The following is a 5,071-nucleotide window of genomic DNA, read 5'->3' as shown; positions in this document are numbered from 1 at the left end:
TCCAGATGGATCCCGCTAAACTGAAGGCGGTCGCTGAATGGCCCACTCCTACCTCAACACGTAGTCTCCAGCGCTTCTTGGGATTTGCTAATTTTTATAGACGCTTCATCAGAGACTACAGTTCCGTGGCGGCTCCCCTCACTGCACTCACCTCTACCAAGGTCCCTTTCCACTGGGATGAACGAGCAGAGGAAGCCTTTTCTAACCTCAAACGGAGATTCACTTCTGCCCCCATACTCACCCTTCCTGATCCCTCTCTCCAATTTGTGGTTGAAGTAGATGCCTCTGAGTCAGGAGTGGGGGCTGTTTTATCACAGAGGTCATCCAAGGACAACAAACTGCACCCATGTTCTTTTTTTTCCCGTCGGCTTACCCCTGCTGAAAGAAACTATGACATTGGTAATCGGGAACTGCTGGCAGTTAAGCTAGCCCTGGAGGAATGGAGGCACTGGCTGGAGGGGACTGAAACCCCTTTCATAGTGTGGACTGACCATAAGAATCTAGAATATCTCAGGACTGCCAAGCGCCTAAATTCACGACAAGCCAGGTGGTCCCTCTTTTTCTCTCGTTTTAATTTCACCCTCTCTTACCGCCCAGGTTCTAAGAATGCCAAGCCAGATGCTCTTTCCCGACAGTTCTCACCGGTCCAGGGCCCAGCCCTTTCTGAAACTATCCTCCCTTCCCGGGTGGTGGTGGGAGCAGCCTTGATGGAGGTGGAGGCTCTGGTTCACAAGGCTCAGGATCGGGAACCTGGACCAGGTAATGTACCACCTAACCGTCTTTTTGTGCCCTCCTCAGTACGGTCCCGGGTATTGGAATGGGGGCATAGCTCCAGAATTGCCTGCCATCCAGGTGCAGCACGGACCCTGTCGCTCATACAACGGTTCTGGTGGCCATCCATTCGGGACGACGTTCAAGCGTTCGTGGCAGCTTGTGACACCTGTGCCAGGAACAAGACAGGTAACAGACCTCCTGATGGCCTCCTAAGACCTCTCCCTGTGCCTCGCCGGCCCTGGTCACACATAGCCCTGGATTTTGTCACAGGACTCCCTACTTCTGATGGTAACACCTGCATCCTGACCATTGTAGACCGTTTCTCTAAGGCTGCTCATTTTGTTCCTTTACCTAAGCTACCCTCTGCCATGGAAACTGCTGAGTTACTGGCCCTTCATGTCTTCCGCCTCCATGGTCTTCCGTCTGATATTGTGTCTGATCGTGGTCCCCAGTTCTCAGCCCAGTTCTGGAAAGCTTTTTGTAAATTAATTGGTGCTTCTCCTAGTTTGTCATCAGGTTTTCACCCCCAAACTAATGGACAGTCTGAGCGGGCAAACCAGGAAATGGAAACAGCCCTCCGGTGCATGGCCTCCCAGCAAGCAGCGTCTTGGAGCAAGTTCCTGCCCTGGATTGAGTATGCTCACAATTCACTACCTACCGCCTCCACTGGTCTCTCCCCCTTTCAGTGCTGCCTGGGTTACCAACCCCCCTTGTTCCCTGCCCAAGAGGAGGAGGTCGCCGTACCATCAGCCCAGGCGTTTGTGCGCCGATGCCGGAGGATCTGGTCACAGGCCAGAGCCCATCTGTTACGCTCTGTAAGCATCTTCAAGAAACAAGCAGACCGACGCCGCTCTGCAGCACCAAGCTACCGGGTTGGCCAAAGGGTAATGCTCTCTACCCGTAATCTACCCCTCAAGTCCATCTCCCGTAAGTTGGCTCCCAGGTTCATCGGACCATTCCCCATCTCAAAGGTCATCAACCCCTGCTCTGTCAGGCTCCATTTGCCTCTGGCCATGCGCCGTATTCACCCAACCTTCCATGTCTCCCAAGTGAAACCCCTTGTTTCTAGTCCCCTATCCCCACCCTCCAGACCCCCTCCTCCTCCCAGGTTCGTTGATGGTGGCGAAGCTTATTCGGTTAGACGGCTCCTTAAGGTGCGTCGCAAGGGAAGAGGATTGCAGTACCTCGCACTGCGTGAAAAGAGGTGTATTCGGCCTGGAATACTCCTGTATATTCCCGGATACTCCACAGATTATCGGCTGTATCCGGCAGTTTGCAGCTCTGTTACGCGGCATGGAATACTCCTGAATATGTACCGTGTTTTGGGGTCTGCCTAGAGCCCTTAGTTGCCATGGTGAATAATCCCTTGGGGGTGCTTGGAAGGGAACATTTGCACTTCACACCTTGGGCCACCAGGTATCCTGCAATTGGTCAAAAGTCTTTCTTTGGATTGGTGGAGCAATGTCTTGCCCCTCCTCTAAAACCGTTCCCCATTGGTCCATTGTGGGTCCCCAGACATGAATTCATATGGTTTATATAATAATAATAATAATAATAATAATAATAATAATTATTATTATTATTATTATTAATATTATTATTATTATTGGCGGTGGTGTTGTTTTATGTTCATAGGTAGATTGTATAGATAGTCTGGCAAACAAAAATGAATTACACAAATTTTATTATAAATAAAGCAAATACAGTATAATATAAGGCATATAAATTGACAATTTTATATATATATATATATAATCAATGTACAATATATAACAGAATAGAATACATCAGAACAGAATATACTGTAATATCATAGCATATAATACAAATGCTTTTGGGAGCATAAATGAAACTCTAAATGTTGAGCATTCCCAAGAACAACCCAGCTTCCGTGGTCTCTATTCTGTAGCGCCCCACACAGTGCAGACAACTCTGTGCTAGGCGGAAGGACCCACGCTGGCCCTCCATCCAAGATGGCGGCGTCCCCTTCAGAAATTATTTCTACTGATGCGGTCCTCCATATGGCAGCCTCTTCCTCAGTTTAAAGAACACTAGCTCTGGCCTTGAGCAGATGCAAAACACAGTGAAAATATAAATTAGATCACTGAAAATAGCAAATGTAGGAAAAAGTCTAAGAACTACTAGGGAAATGATGTTTTGACTTACTCTTCTCCTCCTTTGCCTCGTTCGAGTGGCGATCCTGCCCCCCTCTTTGTTCTCTGGATTCACCCGGTAACTCTTTCGAATAGTCTCAATCGGTCTTTCAGGATGCTAGAGAGAAAAAAAAGCGGAGAAGAAAGGAAGATGGATTAAAAGTTTGTTTAGAATTCCAAGCAATGCTATGAAACAATCGTGACGATATAGTCTACCAACAAAACACGCTGTCCTACCTTGTCCGCGGATCATATCTGTGCGTGTTGTTTTCAGCATTATGCATTATCCGCACAGCTTCCTGTAGAAGCAAAATTAATACAAGAGTTAAATTCAACCACATTAAGGGATAAAGCAGATAAAGAAATGTGAACGTATCAGAATGCGCGGCAGTCAAAGACGAAAGCCAGAAGGCTACAGAAATAAACTTACCGAAACAAAGTTATTCCCCGCTCGTCTTCTTTTCTCGGGCAGACTCCTCTTGCGCCTCTTTGATGGGACTCCATCCTGTCCAGCCGCCGAATAACATTCTCCATGAACGTTTACTGCTGTTCATCTTCTTAAAATTGCATTTAACGGGGACACCAGTTGTTTGTTTTCGTTCGGACTCTGCGTTGGAAAAATTGGATATTCCCGACGCACGAGTAGCCTCTCCACTCCGCTGTCCGTTCGAAAACTCAAGTGTTCTTTTGCAAGCCATCTTCAAAATGCACACTATCGACAGAATACGGAGTACAAATTCTGTAATCCTTCAGTGACTCGCTTCTCCTTACCTTACTACAGGTAACCCCTTCCCCAAAGCAAATTTCGCGCTGCAGTTGCACACAATGCTATTGGTTACTGTCACGCTACGCCATGCACGCACAGAAAACTGATTGGACAGGACTCAACCTTAGATTCTAAGTGGGTGGTTTGAAAACGGGGCGCGTCCTCGTACTGAGGAGAAACATTCCGAACAAACAAGCGAGAATCAACAACAAAAACTCCTATGCCCTGTAAACTTTTTTTTTTTTTAAAGTCCTGTATCCTTTGTCCCGCATCCCTCATACTGAGATAATGTCCCGCATTTTCGCTGGTCGTTTGGTTTTTAACTGTCAGAAATAAAAAATATATGGATCCATTATTTTACCCGCCCGCACATGAGCATAGTTTCTAATCTATTTAATAGCGCTATGTCAAAAGCAGTAAAAATGCAACATAGGCGAGTTTTTTTAAAAGCCTTGCTTTCACCAAATGGCTGAGAGAAGAGCGTTGAGGGCGGTCATCAAGAGTCTGTGGCGGCCGTCAATCAAACTGTGCAGATGTGGGGCCGACGAATTTCTTTGCTACGTCACAAAAACCAAACTTAGTAAAACTTTACAGATATGAAGATAAACGCTGTCAGCCGACATCATGGTCAAAAAGAAAGGAAAAAGTTCTTTTATCCCCTCTGACCATGCTTCTCATCCAATAGAGATTTTGGCTTGATATAAAGATTTGCATTGAAATTGTTTTATTTTATGTAATATTTTATTTTGAGCCTTATTTATTCTTATAGTTGGATTTGGTCAGGGGTTTAACTTGAAAGACTTGAGCTGTATGATGCCTGCTGCTTTGCTTAAGTACAGCTGCCTTTGATGGGCCTGTAATGGCCAATGCATGTTGGATGTCTATCAATACAAGTGTATACAAGTGTTTCTTATACAGTTAGACTGACATTATATCTAAGTTTTACATCATCTCTCAGCATTAGTAACATGTCCCATATTGTCCCACACAAACTTACTACTTGTCCCCCATTTGGTCTGTTTGCATCTGGTCACCCTGTACCTTTGGCCCCAAGTAAAGGACAGTTGCATAACCATCAAATATGTAATTAATGAATCTCTCATTTAGACTTTTTTTAAATTATGTTTTCAGTGTGTTTTTGTATGCTCCATTTGAAGTGTCCATTGTAATTTAGCTGCACGACAGAGCAATGACATTAAAGGCTATATGGGCCTACCACTGCTATATTATACACCATGCAACACCTAAGAAGTTTGTGTGGTTATCAAAATATCGGCTAAATATTACATATAGGCTAACAGATAGAAAGTTACAGTGAGGAAGGGGGGCAGGCTTCTATACCCAGTCCCACCTAGACCACTGACTGTTATTAGCATTT

This window comes from Chanos chanos, chromosome 1, assembly GCF_902362185.1.
Source record: "Chanos chanos chromosome 1, fChaCha1.1, whole genome shotgun sequence".
Taxonomy (NCBI): Eukaryota; Metazoa; Chordata; class Actinopteri; order Gonorynchiformes; family Chanidae; genus Chanos; species Chanos chanos.
This window is presented reverse-complemented; position numbering follows the sequence as displayed.